Source organism: Pituophis catenifer, unplaced genomic scaffold (genome assembly GCF_029215685.1).
Source record: "Pituophis catenifer annectens isolate HBS135680 unplaced genomic scaffold, rPitCat1.0.hap2 SCAF_7, whole genome shotgun sequence".
Lineage (NCBI taxonomy): Eukaryota > Metazoa > Chordata > Lepidosauria > Squamata > Colubridae > Pituophis > Pituophis catenifer.
The window spans coordinates 81,875,279-81,896,338 of record NW_027256887.1 but is presented as its reverse complement, the minus strand read 5'-3'; the positions used below and the strand labels follow the sequence as shown (position 1 = coordinate 81,896,338).

General features: G+C 42.8%; 1 protein-coding gene across 1 annotated transcript in view; it reads right to left on the bottom strand.

The window, feature by feature from the left end:
- The window catches only part of LOC139319764 (solute carrier organic anion transporter family member 1B3-like), a 42,913-nt gene extending 35,572 nt beyond the window's left edge, over positions 1 to 7,341 (bottom strand). Inside the window, exons 1-2 of the mRNA XM_070947780.1 lie at positions 7,225 to 7,341; positions 3,314 to 3,438 (exon numbers count right to left, since the gene is read on the bottom strand). The gene's annotated coding sequence lies outside the window, so the exon portion shown is untranslated. The remainder of the gene's footprint in view (positions 1 to 3,313; positions 3,439 to 7,224) is intronic.
- Positions 7,342 to 21,060: the final 13,719 nt, after the last annotated feature.

The window sequence follows — 21,060 nt, the reverse complement described above, 5'->3', positions numbered from 1 at the left end:
CTTAGAATTAGACTTAGAATAACTTTATTGTCACTTTGAATGTACAGTAATCGGCATACATTAAAATGAAATTTCGTTGCATACAGCTCTCAAAAGGTCACCACCTCCAATAAACATAACAAGTTAAAGGGGGAAGTAGGGAAGGAGAGCAAAGCATGATGGGATGGGGAGGAGGACCGCATATGACCCAAGGGCTGTGGGGACCCAGGAAGTAGAGACAAGGGACTCAGTGAGGCAGGGTGTGGGGGAAAGATAGGCAGGTGGGGATCATTTCAGTGTCCCTGCGGTCAATCATAAAGTTGAGTGGGTTGCCAAACACCTAAATTGTGATTATGTGACTATGGGGCCAATGGCACCAGTTTTAACTTTGGGTACAGGCATGGGTGGGATTCAGCCGGTTTGGATCGGTTCGGGCGAATCGGATGCTAATTTTACATCTGGTTTGCCTAACCGGTAATTGCAAGGACTGACTGGCCCCGCCCACCCCACCCCTCCCCTCCCAGGAGTCTCCACGCGGCCTGTTTTGGATGCCAGGTAAGTGCAGCAGCCATGCAGAGCTCTGGGAGGGTGAAAAACAGGCCTCCCGGAAGTTCCAGAAGTCTGGAAATGGGCCCATTTCCGGTCTCTAGAGGGCCTCCGGAGCCCGGGGGAGGCCATTTTCACCTCTGGAGTTTGAGGAGGGCGAAAACAGCCCCCACCATGGTACAGGAGGCTGAGTAGGCCACGCCCACCATGGCCACACCCACCCAGCAACCAGGCAGAAAACCGGTTGCTAAAATGTTTGAATCCCACCCCATAAGTCTCTTTGTTCAGCACCATCATAATTTCAAACGGTTACTGAACAAATGGATGTAAATCAAGGATTACTTATACAACGAAGTAATGAGAAAGTCTGGCTTTGAAAGAGCTTGTTACTTTATAACCGTGATGGCAAACCTATGGCTCAGCTTCAGTGCGCGCATCTGATTTTCGGGCCTTCCGGGCCCACTGGAAGTAGGCAAACGGGCCTTTTCTGGCCTCCAGAGGGGTGAGGAAGCCTGTTTTCGCCCTCCCCAGGCTCCAAGAAAGCCTCTGGAGACTGGGGAGGGTGAAAAACAGGCCCACCGCGTCCACTGTGCCATCATGTGCCAAAAGTGAGGGGAGCGTGCGCATGCGCGGGGCGCATTGAATTATGGGTATGGGCACACGCGCACATGACCCTCCCATGCTCCCCCTGCTTTTGGCACGCGATGGCAAAGAGGTTAGCCATCACTGCTTTATAAGTTAGGCATTAATGTTATTTATAAAGCCTTAGGGCAGGGGTCTCCAAAACTGGGCCACTTCAAGACTTGTGGACTTCAACGCCCAGAATTCCCCAGCCAGCCATTTCAAGTTCTAGATCAGTGGTGAAATCCGAACCGGTTTACTACCGGTTCGCTGACTGTGCATTCACAGTGCGCGCCACACACCAAATGCGCCAAAAGGAGGCATGTGGTAAGTAGAACAGCCCGCGAGGGGCGTGATCAGCTGTGGCGCACAATCTTTTTTTTTTCTTTTAAAAGCATTGCTTTTAAAAGTAAAGAAAAAGCCACTGATGATCGCGCTGTGCTCAGCTGTGATCGTCAGAGGCTTTTTTTTTTACCTTTTAAAAGCATTTTTTCTACAAGCTCTTCGGCCGAAGAGATTGCAGGAAAAAATGCTTTTAATAGCCTCTGATGATCCCAGCTGAGTTGCCTGATCGTCAGAGGCTTTTTTTTTCTTTTAAAAGAAAGAATTGTTTAAAAAAACACTTTTAAAAGTAAAAAAAAAAAAGCCTCCGATGATCGTGCAGCTCAGCTGGGCATGGGCCGGGGGGGGCAGGGATTTTTGCTACCGGTTCTCCGAAACACTTGCCAACATCGCTACTGGATCGGGCGATCCGGTCCGAACCGGGAGCATTTCACCCCTGATCTAGTTGTTCTTCACGATTATTTCCCAACCTTCTTGAGAAGCTCAGCATTATACTAGTACTTCAGATGGAGTATCAAAAGAGCCTTGGTGGCGCAGCAGACTAAAGCACTGTTAAGATAACACCAGCTGCCTGCAATTATTGCAAGTTCAAATCTCACCAGGCTCAAGGTTGACTCAGCCTTCCATCCTTTCAAAGTAGGTAAAATGAGGACCCGGTTTGTGGGGCAATAAGCTGATTTTGTATAAAAAACACCACTTAGGGGCGAGCCAAAAGCCCTACTAAGCAGGTATATACAAAAGTATGAAGGCTATTGCTTAATGCATTGTAAGCCGCCCTGAGTCTCCGGAAAAGGGTGGCATATAAATCGAACCAATAAATAAATAAATAAATAAATTGTTTGGGTCGCTGAAATGTTCCACATTAGCAAGGTTGGCTGTAACTGATTCAAGTAATAAGCAAAATGATCGCGTGATCAAAAATGGCACTTCTCTTTTCTTTAAAGATGTCTTTCCAAGAACATGTTCCCATTTACCTGGGACATTAGGAGACATCCTCAGCACACAGCAAATAAAACAGGGGGATATTTTTCAGTACATGAGAAAAGCTCAAATACTGTAAATAGGATAAGCTGTGGAGGTCTCTGGATGAAATTGCCATTATAGCACAAGAACAGGGGCAGTTGAAAAACGAGAAAGAAGTAAATCGAAATGATGTAAAGAGTTCTCCAAGGTGAAATAAATTATATTAAATATAATAAATATTTAACGGCCTTCAGCCTCCTCCAGTCTTATTAAATCAATATACTTACGGGACCGTCTTCTGCCACCAATTGCCTCCCACCGGCCAGCTTGCTCCCACAGAGAGGGCCTCCTCAGGGTGCTGTCGGCCAGACAATGTCGGCCAGCGACCCCCAGGGGGAGAGCCTTCTCTGTGGTGGCACCTGCCCTCTGGAACAATTTACCCCCAGAGATATGAGTGATCCCAGACCTCCGGACTTTTCGTCGGGCCCTTAAAACCTACTTCTTTCAGTTAGCCGGGCTGTCCTGATTTTATGATGGGTTTTTAAAATTTGAAATTGGTTTTAAATTGAAATGTTTTAAATTATGGGCCAAATTTATTTAATTCTTTTAAATCTATTTTAACTTTTGTGTATAAGTGTTTTTACTTTGGCTGTTCACCGCCCTGAGTCCGAAAGGAGAAGGGCGGTATAGAAATCTGATAAAATAAAATAAATAAAATAAACACAATCCATGAAATAAAGGGCAGGATCAACATGTTATTTTAGTCAGCATGTAGAAATCCTATCCATAGACGTTCCTCAGCAGCAGCCAATAGTGATCAGCGGATTGTACAATATCCAAGAAGAAGTAAAAATCAGCTTACCTGGGTTATGGATCCAGTTCTGCAACAGTTATGGTATCATGGGCATAAAGTTGCAAGAATAATTCCTGTCCTCAAGTGAGGGGATTCTGAAGTCCGTTTAGGAAATCATTAACTTTCTTAGCTTCCTAAAATAAGCAAAACATTTAAGCCCCCCCTCCAAACATTTGTGGGTTTTGTTTTTTCTTTTTCAAAAATAAACATTGTAAAACAAAAATGTTCTGAATGTAATCTTGGCACGTTGGGGTCTTTGCTTTGAAAACAGCAGTGGGCTTGTTTGAATAGGGAAAAATGTTCATTGTTTCTTTTGATTTCTGCTGTTGTTTTGCTCGAATCTCTTCCAGGGAAAAAGTATCCATCCACGATGGAAAAATAATACAATAAACAAGCAGAATTTGCCTTTGTATTCAAATCTCCTATCCCAGAAAAGTCTTACAGTGATTTCTAGAAAAACAGGAACATGGGCACAATTTTGTCCAAGGCTCTTGCTACTTCCTATCTATTCCAGCCAGAGGCCAAGGCCTTAGTAGGACAGTCTAGGGCAGGGGTCTCCAACCTTGTCAACTTTAAGACTTGTGGACTTTAACTCCTAGAATTCCTCATGGCTGAGGAACTCTGGGAGTTGAAGTCCACAAGTCTTAAAGTTGACAAGATTGGAGACCCCTGCTCTAAAATGGCCGTCATGCCCTATAGGGTTTCTTTGATAGGAATAGGCTAGCCGATTGGTGGATAACTAAGGCAACTTTAGGACTTATGGACTTCAACCCCCAGAATTCCAGAGCCAGCATGGTTCAGGAATTTTGGGAGTTGAAGTCCACAAGTCTTAAAATTGACAAGGTTGGAGACCCCTGGCCTAGGACAGCCTAAGGAATAATCCCTGAGGAATCTCACCACATCCATCAGTTGCTGGGTGGGTTGATCAAATAGGTCATTCTTCCCTGTAGAAGCATAGGCGAATCTTAAGCAGACCAGGGCATTATAGGCTTAACGCACTGTAAGCCGCCCTGAGTCTCCGGAGAAGGGCGGCATATAAATCAAATTAAAAAAAAAAAAAAAAAAAAATAAAATAAAAAAACCAAGGGCACCTCAAGGTCAACCAAGACTCCAGGATGACAACTGTTACTCGATCCCCCCTGCCCTGTAGTCTGAAAACCCACCGGGCACATTTTGGAAAGGGCAAATGCTTCCTCTCTGCAACCTGCCAGGTTTGGGTAATACATGTCAGGTTGGCCTGCTCATTGCTCGTAAGATGACAGATAAAGGAGCTTTATTATTGATCAACCTGGCAGTAATCAGCCACAGCCAATAGCTAGGACAGTGATGGTGAACTTTTTTGGCACTGAGTGCCAAAAAGGGAGCGCGTGCATGTGTGTGGGCCACAACCCGGAAGAGGAGTTGCCGAGGGCGCATGCGCGCACCTGAAAATGAACTTCCGTTTTCAGCTACTGAACTTCCGGTTTGAGCCAGCTATTCTTCTGGGTTTCTGGTGCACATGCGCGCGCGATGATCAGCTGGCCGGTGCGCGTGCTCACGCAAGAAACAGAAGTCCAGTTCTTCTAGTTAATGGCACTGCCGCATGCAAAAAGGCCAGCTGATTGTCACGCGCTCATGTGCACCAGAAACCCGGAAAACGAATGGGCAATGCCATGCGTGCCAGGTGACATGGTTCCATGTGCCACTTTGGGCACGTGTGCCATAGGTTCACCATCATGGAGCTTGGGCCTCTGTAGAATAGCGCAAGACCCAATGAGTGAAAGCTTTACAGAAGGAGACCCAAATTGCAATTAAGAGGAATTTCCTGCATTAAGTTAATACAGGAATCTCCTCTATTAAACCCGCTTTCTAGAATTATGGGGGTCTCTTTGTGGAGGTTTCTAAATCTAAGCCATTTGTCAAGGATGGGATGAAGATTCCTGCCCTGAACATGAGACTGGACTAGAAGATCTCGAAAATCCCTCCCATCACTAGAGTTCTACGATTCCCTGCTGGGCTGAAGAGAATTAAAAGACACGAAGTTGCTTGTACCTTCCAGATGCAGTGATTGGTAAATGAGGCTTACTCCCACTGAGTAATGAGACAGTATCAAAAAACAGTGAAATTCAATGTAGAGAAAAGTAAAGTCTTACGCTTAGGCAAGAAAAACCAAAAGGACACATATAGACTGGGTAAAACCAGGCTTAATAGCAGTAACTGTGAGAGGGATCTTGGAATCTTAGTTAAACCAGTTTAAACCAGTTAAATTATGAGCCAGCAGTGTGCAGCGGCAGCCAAAAAAGCCAATGCAATCCTAAATTGCATTAACAGAGGGATACAATCAAGATCAAGGGAGGTAATAATACCACTCTATAAAGCCTTAGTAAGACCAGACCAGTGGTGAAATCCAATTTTTTTTACTACCGATTCTGTGGGCATGGCTTGGTGGACATGGCGTGGCTTAGTGTGTGTGGCTTGATGGGTGTGACAGGGGAAGGATACTGCAAAATCTCCATTCCCACCCCATTCCAGGGGAAGGATATTGCAAAATCCCCATTCCCTCCCAACTCCTGGGGGAGGATATTGCAAAATCTCCATTCCCACCACACTCTGGAGCCAGCCAGAGATGGTGTTTGCCGGTTCTCTGAACTACTCAAAATTTCCGCTACCGGTTCTCCAGAACCTGTCAGAACCTGCTGGATTTCACCCCTGGACCTGACCTAGAATACTGCATCCAGTTTTGGTCACCACACTATAAAAAAAGATGTTGAGACTCTAGAAAGAGTGCAGAGAAGAGCAACCAGGATGATTAGGGGACTGGAAACTAAAACATATGAAGAACGGTTACAGAAACTGGGCATGACTAGCCTAGTGAAGAGAAGGGCCAGGGGAGACATGACAGAAGTGTTCCAGTATTTGAGGGGCTGCCACAGAGAGGAGTGGGGGTCAAGCTATTCTCCAAAGCATCTGAAGGCCAGACAAGGAATAATGGATGGAAACTGAACAAGGAGAGATTCAACCTGGAAATAAGGAGGAACTTTCTGACAGTGAGAACAATCAACCAATGGAACAGAAGTTGCCTTTGGAAGTTGTGGGAGCTTCATCACTGGAAGCTTTCAAGAAGAGATTGGACTGCCATTTGTCAGAAATGGTGTAGGGTTTCCTGCTTGGGCAGGGGGGAGGGGGCTGGACTAGATGACCTACAAGGTCCCTTCCAACTCGGTTAATCTGTTAATATCCTCCACCAGGAGAGAAATAAAGTAGCTTAAAAGGCATAGAACAAGGAGCCTTGCTGGTACAGTGGTCTAAGCACCCTGTTATTAACATAGCTGCCTGCAATTTACTGCTGGTTCGAATCTCTCCAAGGCTCAAGGTTGACTCAGCCTTCCATCCTTTCTAAGGTAGGTGAAATGAGGACCCAGATTGTGGGGGCAATAAGCTGACTTTGTATAAATATACAAAAGTATGAAGGCTATTGCTTAACGCACTGTAAGCCGCCCTGAGTCTCCGGAGAAGGGCGGCATATAAATCAAATTAAAAAAAATAAATAAAATAGAACAGGGTTTTCTGAAATTCTTGTGTTATCGCTAATTTAAAATTTGCAGGATGGCTGCAGAAGCAGGAGGACATTGAAAAAAGTGCCACGACTCAAAACAAACAGCATCATGTTTATTTAGATTGCCCAATTAATGGATCACAACACCAGGGCCCTTTTTTCCTAATCTGCACAGTGAACCCAAATGACGAAGTTACCGGAATTCAACTCACAAAGGGGGTTGTGCGTTGGGCAATTTTTATAGCCTTGTATCCTTCCTTTCCCCTTTCCCCTCCAGAGTGGCTTAGTTTAGGGATCTACTAGGGAAGAAGGTTAAATTTTAATGAAGGTTAAGGATCTAACAGGTACCGGCCAGGCACCTGTTATGACAAAAGAGAGAAGTTACCTGTTTGTGGTTAGAGCAGGAAGTTTGTTATCTTGCAGCTAGCAAGAGGCAAAAGGCAGGGCTGGCTTCTCTAAGCATCTCTCTCTGCCAGGAGTTAATTTAAAAACTGGGGGTCAATTCCAGGACATTTCTCAAAGGAGAAAACAGACCTTTCTTTCTTTCTTTCTTTCTTTCTTTCTTTCTTTCTTTCTTTCTTTCTTTCTTTCTTTCTTTCTTTCTTTCTTTCTTTCTTTCTTTCTTTCTCCTTTCTTTCTTCCTTCTTTCCTTCCTTCTTTCCTTCCTTCCTTTCTTCTTCTTTCTCTTTCTCTTTCTTTCTCTATCTCTTTTTTTGCTTTCTTCCTTTCTCTCTCTCTCTCCTCCTCCTCCTCCTTCTTGTTTTTCTTGTTCTTGTTCTTCTTGTTCTTCTTGTTCTTCCTGTCAGTCTAAAACTCTGAAGCTGTTTCGCTGCCTGTGGATTAGCTGAACAATTATAAGCTAAAGCCGGGAAGGCAGCTACACACTCTTCTGGCTTGCGAACAGGCAGAAATCAGTGCCTGGCATTCTTGAACTGGGAAGTGAGCCAGAATCAGCTGCTCTGACTGAGATTGGGGAGTGGGGGGAGGCCAAGGCTAGACCTGTGCGTGGTTGAAGCCCAGCGCCTAAAAATATTTCATGCCAGAACCTGCAACTGTGTTGGATTTTCTGGATTTTCTCCTTCCTGTGTTCACTGTGCTCACTGGAATAAAAGTTGGACTTGCCAGATATCCATCCATTCATGCTCTTCCAACTTTGCCTTGCAAATCTTCACCCTTTCTTTCCCTCATGAAAGAGGGTTGTGGTTTTTTTTTTAAAAAAATTTAAATATCGGGAAGTTTGAGATGTTTCCCCCCACTCCCAAATTTCTCTCCTTAGTGCATCTGACTTGGCACTTTGATTGGAGACAGGGTGGGGTTTGATTGGCAAAAAAGGACATGCGGGGTGGGGTTTTCGGGAGGCGAAAAATGGCTGTATTCGGTGTATAAGACGCACCAACATTTCCACCCTCTTTTAAGGGGGAGAAAGTGTGTCTTATACTCCAAAAAGTATGGTAAATCCTTCCATTTCCCACTATCCTGTCAGAGCTGAAGAAGCTTCTTGGATAAGAAGCGAAACGTCTTCAGAAGAAAAAACCCCAAAAAAAGTCCAGTTGCCTCCTGAAAAAGCACCTTTCGTTTCATCTTACCAAATTTATTAAAAGGAGACATCCATACCTCTCCCTCCCATATTCCAGTACATTAATATATAGTGGGTTGTGTTAGAACAGTGTTTTTCAATTTTGGCAACTTGAAAAAGACTATGTTAGAAGCTCCAGTTTCAGTCCACATTCTCCTTGAACACAGTCTTCTTAAAGTTGTGTTTCTTTTTCTGTCCAGTAGGCCCTCTGAATCAAGCAGCTGCTCTTGACAAAGTCACTTTTCCATTTTTTCACTGAGGTAGCTTCTCTCTCTCTGCGGTTCGTAGGGGTTTCGTTTGGTGGCGAAACGGATCTTTTCTTTAAAACGATCAAGACGGCAACGCTGAGGATGGTGGAGACGGTGCCTAAAACAATCGTCAAACCAAGGTAGATGTACCTGCAATAGGTTGAGAGACGCACCAGATCCATCACTTATATCAGGGAATTGCTGAGTTATGTCACTGAAATTCATTGTTTATTATTTTTGAAAAGATGCTGTTTTATGAAAAGGTTCTGGTCCAAGGAGTCACATTTTATTTGACAGGAAATGAAAGGCTTTTCCATTCAGTTCTGGGATTTGACTATCATCTCTCTCCCTCCCTCCCCCCCCTCTCATCTATCTGTCTCTATCTCATCTGTCTATATCTGTCTGTCTCTGTCTGTCTGTCTGTCTGTCTGTCTATCTATCTATCTATCTATAAATGGAATTACCAAGAGAGAGATGGAAAGTTGAACTTTTTCTTAAAGAGAGAAGAGAGAGAGAGAGAGAGAGAGAGAGAGAGAGAGAGAGAGAGAGAGAGAGAGAGAGAGATATGAATAGGTAGGTAGGTAGATGATAATAGGTAGCTACCATGTATCCCCCAAAATATTATAATAATCTTATATTAATTTTTGCTCCAAAAGACACATTAGGTCTTATTTTCTGGTTAGGTCTTATTTTGGGGAAAATATGGTACTAAATGCATCCATCTGGCTGACAATCTTAACTGGGGCTTATTTTGGGGGTAGGGCTTATATTACGAGCATCCTGAAAAATCATGCTAGGATTTATTTGCCGGTTGGGTCTTATTTTCAGGGAAACAGGGTAGATAACGAGATAGATAGATATCTACCTATCTATTATCATCTACTTACCTACTCCTCTTTCCCTCCCTCCCTCCCTCTCTCTCTATCTCTCTAAGAAAATGCTCAACTTTCCATCTCTCTCTTGGTAATTACAAGGTTTTTAAGTAAGAACAACTTTCTTAAGGATGACATACTTGGATTTCTCCCCCTCTATGCTATTTTGTCCTCCTTCTTATGGTGAACATGGTCTTCCATTTTGGCATTTGTTGCACCTTGCTGTGCTTGGGAAAGCCCTTTTGTCTGGAGGCCAAAGGAACAGGAATAAATCCAGCCTGTGCACTTTGATTGTTTGTAGAACGACCTTGTTTGCTATCAAAGTCTTACTGCTAACTACACACTAGGCTGCCTCTCCTGATCAATGGGATGGCATCCAAAGCTAATGCTTATTTTTCTGAAAGAGAAGTTCATGAGCCTGTATGGTAGGGGTGGGTCCTAACCGGCATTACTACCGGTTCTCTTTGTGTGCGTGCTTTGCACGCGATCGCCTCTTCGGTCATGTGCTTTGTGCGCAATCACCGTGCGCATGCTCGGTTTGCTCGCCTGCATGCCAAACTTGCACTTTGCGCAAGAGCGTTGCGAATCTGCCCAGCTGAGGTGCGGCAATCTGCTCTGCTGCACCTCTCAGCTGGGCGAAAAAAGAAGAAATTTAAGGTCGGCATAACGCCGAGGCGGGCGGGAGGGCCCAGCTCCCGAAGACAGAGAACCGGTTCGGTGACATCATATCGTCACCACTACCGGCTTTCGCGAACCGGGCCAAACCGGGAGGAACCCACCACTGCTGTATGGCACAGAAATATAAAAGAGAATATTTGTAGCTCAGAGTTGAACTGTGGGGTCCTTGATGCTCTCTGAGTTGCAGGTGTTTCAGTGCCTAATTAGGTAAGTAGGTAATCCGCTAGCCCTGATGATGTTACCTATTTGAGTAATGAAACCTCTGCAAGAAGACAGAGGTGGTATTTACCGGTTCTCCAAGTGACTCAAAATTTCCGCTACCGGTTCTCCAGAACTGGTCAGAACCTGCTGAAACCCACCTCTGGCACACATGCGGCCCTCCCAAGCTCTGTTTTCACTGGCAGAGGGTTGCAGGAGGTTGGTGCAGTCAGAAATAGAGCTCGGGAGCCTGTTTTTGCTGGCAGAGCACTAAGGACACTACAGTCGCCCACCCAATTGATGTTAAGCTGGCCATTCCCACCCAGCCCTGCCCTCCCCCCCCCCCGAGATGCGGCCCTCAATGAAATCAAGTTTGACATCCCTGAGTATGGGTGAAGCATTGAACCGGTTGAACTGAATTTCAATTAATCAAAGGGTTCATTTTTGCAATTTGAGCAGAGAATTACCAGTCCAGATTTATCTCTACAGAGGCTTGTATTCTGTAAGGTTAACAGAATGTGTGGATTCCTAACTAGATGAGATTTATATACACACCATGGTACGTGTGTTACCCAGGAGAAAGCATTTTCATCCACCTGAAAAAAGTACAGTTGCTGATATTAGAATATAACTGCCATCTGTAGGATGCTGGAAAAATTACTCCTCCGATTAAATTTCCAAGAGTGTGGATTTTGTTTAAACTGTATCTAATTCCCAGAAATATTTTAGAACAGACTGTAATCAGGTGGTATTTTAGTCCTCTTAAATCCCTTCCCTAAGGGGAAGTAGTAAGGAGCAGGAGAAGAGGGAAAGAAAGTAAGAAGGAAGGAAGAAAGGGAGAGGGAAGAGACTGAGAAGAAAGATTGCTGTATAACAAAAAAGAGGAAATGGAAGAAAAGCAACCCCGAACACACATATGAATATATGAAGATAAAGAAGAAATAGTTAAAAAATAAAAGAGAATAAATGTGAACAAACAGGAAAATTAGAATTTGAGAGCGAATGAAGATGTTGTTTATATAAATAAATATAGAAATATTGAGATATGAATTAAAGAAAAAATAGGGAAAAAAGGAAGATTTTGGCAAAAATTGTAATTGAGTAAAATGTATTTGAACTTGAAAAATTGTATAAGATAAGGAATGGCCAATACTCTGTTCAAAAAAAGATGCGGGTGAATGTGGGGGAAAAAAAAATCAATAAAATTTGATTAAAAAAAAATAAATCCCTTCCCTTCATTTCCAGGGTTTAATTTAATACAGCAGAATTCAGCCTGTTGAAGGTCTTCTTCAACATGTGAACTATTATTAGTTTATAGCACATATTTAATATTATTAATAAAATCAGGAGTAATCGTTTTGGTTGTTCTGCTTAAAATAAGAGAACAAAACTATACAGAGGGATGCAAATAAATAGAAAACAGATGCACATAATAAAAAGAAAACATATTTCATTCAGATAATGTTGTGGCCCGCCAGCGGCCTGCGCGGATCGTGGCTGATCGCAACAATGAGGAGGCTGGTGTGGGGTTGCGCCAGCAGCCTGCGCAGCCGGCGCTCGCATCGGAGAGCGAGGAGGCTGAAGAGGATGTGGTGCCAGAGGCAGAAACTCAGCCTGGGCCTTCAGAACCTCCAGAGGCTCCTTCAAGTGGAGAGAGCGAAGTGGAGGAGCCTCTCCTCAATGCTCGAGCACGCAGGGCTGCCAAAAGGCAGGAGTGGCTACTCAGGAGGAGGAGGTCTCCTCGAGAGTAAGGTTTGAGGATAATTGGCCACTCCCTTAGCCTATTTAAGTCCCACACAGTTAGTAATTTCTTGCTGGAAACAATGTGTAATTATTACAGAGCATTTTGGAGAGTGAGTGTCTTATCGTATCTTGTTTTCTGGGCTGGTTGCCAACCTTTGCCGGACTTTGTTTATTCTTGGTACGTTATAACTTTGATAAGGACCACTGGTGTGTGTCACAATCCTTGGGAATCTGGAGCTGGGGCAGAACAGATAAGTTGACTTAAATGTCATCATTTTTATAGCATCATTTTATTTATTTATTTGTTTGTTTGTTTGTTTGTTTGTTTGTTTGTTTGTTTGTTCAGCTTGTATGCCGCCTTTCTCCAAAGACTCAAGGTGGCTTACAATGCATTTAAAAACCATATATAAAAACATTAAAAATTAAAACATTAAAAACAATTTTGCATTTTATCTAACAAAAATACAGTGACCAAATATCCTTCATTATAAAGGACAAGCCTTTATTTCAGAAATCTATCCTTTGGATTTATTTATTTTTTAAAAACTCACTTTTGGTCTTTTAACTTTTACTGCATAAATGATAACACTTAATACAGTCTTTCACATCCATGTGAAAAATATGGAAATTGAACTGTCTTTTAAAAATAAATTTACATGTGTGGTGTAATTCTTAGATATCTTTAATAGAATATACATTTTTGCTTACATTTGGCCCCGATGTGTAAATTCGCAGGAATGCTAGACAATTTTTATATGGGCCATCATCTATAAAAGATTAGAAATCCCTTCTCGCTTGTGAAGTAGTCAAACTCTATGTTGCCATGAAAATAAGGCATAACTGATCACAACTGGTCACAAAGACTTGTGTTTATTCATCATTTCAGGTTTATTACATGTTAGTTATCTTGTTCCAAGTGATTTCTGTTTTTACTTCATAGTTTAAAATATTTTAGATTTATATCTGCACATAACATACCATTAGAGTTGCGTATGTTACGTTTTTATTACAGAGATTCCTTGTTATGCTTGTATTTTATCTCATCCTTGAGATAAAATCCTCTTGATTTTACAGTACTTTTGTCTTGTATATTTTCAAAACTTGTTGGTGATTGACAAAGATTATTTTATTTGATGGTAAAAGGTAAAGGTAAAAGTTCCCCTCGCACATATGTGCTAATTGTTCCCAACTCTAGGAGGCAGTGCTCATCTCCATTTCAAAGCTGAAGAGCCAGCGCTGTCCGAAGACATCTCCGTGGTCATGTGGCCAGCATGACTAAATGCTGAAGGCGCATGGAACGCTGTTACCTTCCCACCAAAGGTGGTCCCTATTTTTCTACTCGCATTTTTACATGCTTTCGAACTATTAGGTTGGCAGAAGCTGGAACAAGTAACGGGAGCTCACTCCATTATGTGGTGCTAGGGATTCAAACCGCTGAACTGCCGACCTTTCTGATCGACAAGCTCAGTGTCCTATCCACTGAGCCACAGTGTCCTGTTGATGGTATGAGCCCCAATACAAAGACAGAACAAACGTGCCAGAATAAACCAGTTTGATTTAAAAGATAAAGGCACACACCATGAAAAGTTAACTACCATTCCATCTTCATAAAATGAAAATGTGCTTAGCTCTCCAGACAAACGTTCATCATCTATCAGACTAGCCAACAAATCTTCCATGTGCTTAATATATTAGTAAATGTTAAACATATGCCTAAAACACCTTGTAGGAGCCAAAATCTGTCTTATATAGTTGTTTCATTAGGGGAAAAAGGTCTACCTTGGTATTGGTTTCTATTTCTATTTGCACAACTGGGCCATTTGATTAAAAACACATGCTCTTCCTTCCTTAAACTATATTTTAGTTTATTTTCCTCAAAAACGTTCCCCTTCAGGACTCCAAAAGCAACATCAATTTGTCTTTTAAGTAGGTCTCTTCAGTCGATATATTTAGTTTCTGAAAACTGAGCAATTTAGCTGCAGATCATCCATAGACATTGTAAATCTTGAGATACAATAAAGGTAAAGTTATACCAAGGAGCAGCTATATGGTTTCCAGATTCCCCCCATTTTCTAAATATCTACTGGTCCATATCCTACATCATTAAATCACTTTGTGTTTTGATGCCTCTTTTACTGGGGAAAAAAACCCTCAAAGAAATAGGAGACTGGAAAAATACAGAAAACCACGTTGCTATGAGGTGACATTATGGGAAAACCTGATATAGAGCTTATGTGTTTACAGAAAAATCTCCAGCAGGTAAAAATATTCATTACATGAGAAGCAAAATATATCCTGGAGTGCCTCCAACTGATAAGGTATAGGAAGCGATTACAGATATCACCAAAAAATAGAGAAACATTTTGGAGCATTCCTTTCCTTGTGGACAAGGACCCAAGACAGCTGAAGAATGCCTTGATGAAGCCTCTGGAAAGTCCACACAGCTACAGACATTAAATATCTGAAATGAAGCAGAAATAAGTACAGTATGGGCTCATGCCCAGTGCTTAAATTTGGAGCAAGCTAAAAGGTTTACAGTCGAATCAGAAGTAGCCGGGGTGGACTGCTGGGGGTTCGCAGGGGTTCGGGAGAACCTCTAGCTAAGATTCGGTGCAGTTCAGAGAACCCCCAAATCCCACTCCTGGCTGGCCCCTCCCATTCCTCCCCTCCCAGGAGTCCCCACACAGCCCGTTTTCGAGGCAGGTAAGTGCAGGGCGCGCACGAAGGCTCAGGGAGGGCGAAAAACGGGCCTACCAGAACTTCAGGAAGGACAGAAACCAGCCTGTTTCCAGCCTCCAGAGGGCCTCTGGAGCCTAGGAACAGTTTTTGCCCTCCCGGAGGCTCTAGAAAAACCTCCAAAGTCTGGGGAGGGCAAAAATGCCTCCCCCTGTGGTGCAGGATGTCGAGTAGGCCATGCCCACCATGGCCACACCCACCCAGCAACCGGGCAGAGAACCTCTTGCTAAAATTTTTGAAGCCCACCCTTGGAAGTAGCTGAAGATGTCTAGTTTGATGAAAAGAAGGACTAGGGGAGACATGGTAGCAGTGTTCCAATATCTCAGGGGCTGCCACAAAGAAGAGGGAGTCAAGCTATTCTCCAGAGCACCTGAGGGCAGGACAAGAAGCAATGGGTGGAAACTAATAACCAAGGAGACCTAATCTGACAGTTTCTAGTCTTTGAACCAGGTGAAACAAGAAGGTGTTTACCATGTTTTTCCCACTTCCATTGGATGTTTTACAGCCAGCCAGACAAGGTGAGATATACGTGATCCCATTTTCTCCACATATAGGATCCCACTCATTTTTGGAGCATGCACATCCTGCATTGCACTCTGAAAACAGAGTTTGTTCATAGGAGGAGATTGGCTTGTTGCTAGTGGAGAAAAAGAGAAAATACTGCAAGATCATTGTAGGTTGTTTCTCAACAGCATGGAGTGACTGGACCCATGTAGGATCCTGACATTAAAAGTCTCCCTTTTAATAAACGTTGTCGGTTAGAAAAGATGTTACCCACTCTCTTTTCCAATATGAACCAAGAAATGATCCATCAGATAAGAGGGATCATTGTGTTCATGAACAATATTCGATCAAGACAGGAAGCTCTTTTAAGCTTTTTCCATCTCAGTCCAGAAGGTTCTTCATTGACAACCAGGGGTGAAATGCTCCCGATCCGGACCGGATCGTCCAATCCAGTAGCGATGGCGGCGGGTGGTTCGGAGAACTGGTAGCAAAAATCCCTGCCCCTCCCCATGCCCAGCTGAGCCGCGCAATCATCAGAGGCTTTTTTTTTTAATTTTTAAAAGCATTTTTTTTCTACAACCACTTCAGCTGAAAAAATGCTTTTAAAAGCCTCTGATGTTCCCAGCTGAGTTGCTTGATTGGCAGAGGCTTTTAAAAGAAAAAGAGCCTTTGCCGATCAGGCAACTCTGCCGATCAGGCAATTTAGCGAGACCCTTACTTTTGAAGTGTTTTTTTCTAATTGGCTGCCTTTTGTTTTTTAATTTCCTGATTCTATATTGCATTGCGTTTTTATCTTTTGAAAGTGTTGTTTATTTTAAAACACTTAAGGAATCAAATTCATGACATTTAAAAAGTGAAAGTGGGAAGGGACGTATCAAATGGAAAATACTTTATATGTAGATGACGTTGTAATCTTGTTTCATTTGGGAATGAGGACAGTGGCTTTCTTTTACCTAAACCTCCCTCCCCCCCGGTAATAAATTACCAAAATAGTGACTATTTTGCATGACAACACTGTAGGATTCATAAATGGCAACTTAATGAGACCCTCAATAGACCAGATGCACGCTTACAAATATTTTGGGGGGCAGTTCCAGGTTCTTGGAACACACAATTCATTTATCAGGCTAGTGTTGCACAACGAAGTTCTCAACTGTCTGAGAAACTGAGATTTTTTTTCCCATTAATCACCATGTTATTTGTATGACACTATTTTATCATATCTGCAGATTTTTAAGGTGTATGTATTTCTATATATGCTTGATCTGCATGTTTGATGTGTGTTGTGTTTTTGGGTCAAAGGCTGTAATAAAGGGAGGCCCCCAACTTCCTAAGGTCTTGGTTCAACTGCTGAACTCTTCTCTTTGTTAATTTTTTTTCTGATATAAAATCAGACATTGCATACCTGTTAATTAAGATCATTATTTACTGTTCTCCATTCCAGGATGACAAAAAATGATCCCTAATATTTCTCGTGCCACTACCTTTTCAGATACTTGAAACTCTCATCCAGGCTAAAGGAGTGATGGAGGACCTATGCCTTGGTAGTACAGGGGTTTAAGGCACCCTGTTATTAAGCTGGTTATTAAGACCAGCTGCCTGCAATTACTGCAGGGTTCGAATCTCGCCAAGGCTCAAGGTTGACTCAGCCTTCCATCCTTTCTAAGGTAGGTAAATTGAGGACCCAGTTGTGGGGGCAATAAGCTGACTTTGTATAAATATACAAAAGGATGAAGGTTATTGCTGAGCACATTGTAAGCCGCCCTGAGTCTCCGGAGAAGGGCGGCATATAAATCAAATTTAAAAAAAAAAATGTCACGGGTGGCACACCAGACCATTTTGGTGACATACCAGGCCCCTCGATGTTCTCCAAGCTACAGGAGAGGGCCTTGCTCTTAGCATAGCCTCTGAACCCTTCAAAAACTGGGCAAGCATTCTTATGCAATTTTTTGGAGGCTCCAGAGACCTTATGATAGTAGGATCCTCTTGTATGACTTCTGGAGAAGAGAGAACAAAAGAAAGGATGTCTGGAGAAGCCTCCTCCTCCTCTCTCTCTCTCAGTCAAGGTGGGAATTTTCTGAATTTCTGACACAACAAGCCCAAAAGGTTCACCATCTAAGGCTAAGTATACCTGTTGTGGCCAAATCGGCCGAATCAGAGGAGAACAAGGCCTTTTCCCCCGAGGGGAAAAGAAGGAATGGAGCTGTCAGAGAGAGAGAGAGAGAGACAGAGGCGGAGCCTGAGCCGTCCGTCAGCCCTCAGATGGAGAGTCAACAGCCCCCAGGTCTGGAGGTGGCTGATGAGGAAGAGGTGGAACAGCTGGGTCCAGTGCCTGACATGCGGCTGCACAGAAGGCAGAGGAGAGGAGAGCAGTGGAAATCTGTGGGCCGATCCTTGGGAAGGAAGAGCCACCATTGCTAGCGAAGCCCCACCCTAGCTCTGGGGATAAAAGGCAGGGGGTGGAGATGAATAGATGTGGCAGACAACTATTCATCTCCCTGCCGGATAGACTTGTTAGCCTGCGGTGAGAGAGAAACTTTTTGCCGGGGCTGTTGGTGCTCCTAATAAAGGAATCATTGATTTAACTTCAGAGGGCTTGTCGTGTTTGGGGAGCTGGGTCAGAACGGTATCTAGTACTGCAGGAGATGACCAGGCTAAGCCCATGGAGGGGTGGGGGTGTCAAATGCGTCATCAGTCTCAAGTCACTTTGCACCCACAAGAGAATTGAAGTCCAGCCCACCTTAAATTCCATTGACCTTTATCTATTGCCAATTTGCTTTGACCGTTAGTAGATCAGATTTTTGTAGAGCTAGAATGCAATAAACCTGTATTCATTTGAACCACTTTGGCTCCACGTTTCCTGTACTTGACAATTCTTCCTTATTCTGCCCTCACTGTGTTTAAATTTACAGTCACTTGTTCACAAACATTGCTTATCTTCTAAACACTTTTGAATCTTCCTTAAATTTGGTACCCAGGACTGGATGAAAGGACTTGAACTACAGTGTGACCAATATTATTAAATCCTGGACCATTGAGGCAATTACAAGACAAATCACAAACTCCATTCTCTTTTATGACCCTGGTAATTTGTTAATTTGAAGTAGAGTTGGGGTGACTCGATGGAGCTGAGCATTTACTGACCGGATGCCCTTCCTGACGCCACATGGAGTTCACGAACCCCATTAAGCAAAAAACAAAAAAAGAACAGTCACCAATATGATACCACAGAATTATATTTATGTTTTTTTCTTCACATTGCAACATCCATGTTGTTCATTTTGTGACACATTATCTCTAATAATTCTGAATATATATTTACTATAATACATTATACCAAGAGGCACTTCCAGTAATTCTGGCAAAAAAGGAGCTTCATTAATAGTGTCTAACTTACAAAACAGTAAAAATAAATAATATTTATCTAAAAGATTTCTCCTGTTTCTCCGCCTGTACAGAATCTATTTTGTACAAAACATTTATCAGCCATTAACTAAAAATCACCTAACAAATACTCGTGAGGGGAATATATTAAGTATTGCTACATGTCTTAAGTGCAAGATATCTGTGAAAAGAAAAGCCAACAGAGATTTCAGTCAGTTTGTGAAAGACCATTACCTTAAAAATACAAGGCCTTGTTTTTGAAGTTTTTGCTTTAAAAGAAGTTTGGTTACAACAATCTTGGCAATATATAAATATAAATTAATGCAGGTAGTATTTAGTGAAAAGAAGACCGTGTTTAAAAAATTGACATCTACAAATACTGAATGCAGGAGGTACAGTTCTACAGTACAACAATGGTTGGCAATTCCACCTACTTGGGAGGGTTGAAAATGTCACAACTGAATCCCTTTTATAAAGCCTCATTTGAATTTAGTGGGGCACTGTGAAGGAGCAAGCAGTGTGTTGTTATGACACAACAGATGCTACTTCTTTCAGCAACTTCTTCAATCCCAACTTGAAATTTAAAAAAAACCCCAAAGAAACAGAAGAACCATTCAGGTAGTGAGGTCCTTCTAAATTGCTATTTCTCCATCATCTTCCATCTTTCCTTTGCTTTGGCTCTTCAAAGAATGTTGAAGAGTCAACATTGGCTGCCCAACAACTTTCAAGAACTCTCATTTCTATCTATCCGGGATGGCTATTCTAGTTCAGGAGATCATTGGTGCCTTACTAGGATGATGGCTATAATGGTAGGCCATAGTGGACAGACACAAAAGTCAACACTAGTTGACTTGAAAAATTAATGGGCCTTGGAAACATTCAGGTCTGCCTTGATCACCTTCACCTGTCGCCGTCCCCTTTTTTTCTTTATGAAGAAAATAGTACTTCATGATATTGCTTTTGAGGAAACCTTCAACTCTTACTATGAAACCCACAACTCTACCAAGAGACCTTGATGGGGCAGACAAACCAACAATGACTGAAAGACTCAAAACCTGCCTAGGTAAACTGGAACAATGGGTCCTTCAAGCCACAGCCACCATGGTTTCTTGAATGCTCAGATTGAACTCAGAGGACTCAAATACAACCATGTGCTGAAGGTTCACCTCTCAAGTTAGGAATCAACACTATTTGGTCTGAAGAGAAACAAGAGTGAATTGGCTTTAATTCCTATGATGGTCAAATACACACCCATCTTTCAAAGATTGCTGGGGATAATCATTCTTAAATTTTGGTGCAAATAGGATAGATGGGTGGGTGGGTTGTCTTAATTTCATGGATGTTAGGCATCACCTGTGCATGGAACATTGCAAGGATCAGAGATGGAAAAGTTACATCTCTTTGCGCACGAGCGCAAGCACTTTCCATTCGCGCAGGATGCCGTGGAGCTATGCATGCATCCGCCACTCACACCGCCCTACCGCCCTCAAGCCGGGCTGCCAATCTGGAAAGATTGGAGACCGCTGCTCTCACAAATGTATCTACATCAGTTTCATGTCTGCTAGCAATCCCTAGAAAAAAAAAAAATCAGAACTGGAGAAGACCAGCAGATAAATAATCCTCTTTAGATGTGGGTTGGTACAATTGAACAGGAGAAAAGATTGACATGAAAACACAAACACGCCGACATCCAGCAAGTACTTTTGTTTCAAACGTAGAACATATTTCTAGGCAATTTAAAGCCATTAGACTCCGGTTTGTCCTCCGAGAAGGAGAGCTTATATAATAATCACTAGAATGTGAGAATCATCTCTCTAATGTGCACTTGAACAGTGGCGTCTGCAAGATATTATTAAAAAAATAAATAAAAATTTAAGATGGTGGCCGTGATGGTGTAATCAAAGTTTCTACCCCCACTTTTCTTTTGCGTATTATGTACAACACACACAAAAACCAGGCAAAGCATTGATTGCATTGTCGTAGCTGCCAATCTTGACTTTCTGGCCGTACTCTGTGGACCAGGGGTCTCCAACCTTGGCAACTTTAAGACTTGTGGACTTCAACTCCCAGAGTTCTGGGAGTTGAAGTCCACAAGTCTTAAAGTTGCCAGAGTTCTGGGAGTTGAAGTCCACAAGTCTTAAAGTTGCCAGGGTTGGAGATCCCCGCTGTGGACAACCTTATGCAGCTGGAAGGGCCACGAGGGGACAAATCTGAGATGTTTGCTTCAAACATCATACATGAAGACTTGCTACACACCGTATAACCTTCTCAGAAAGGGAGCG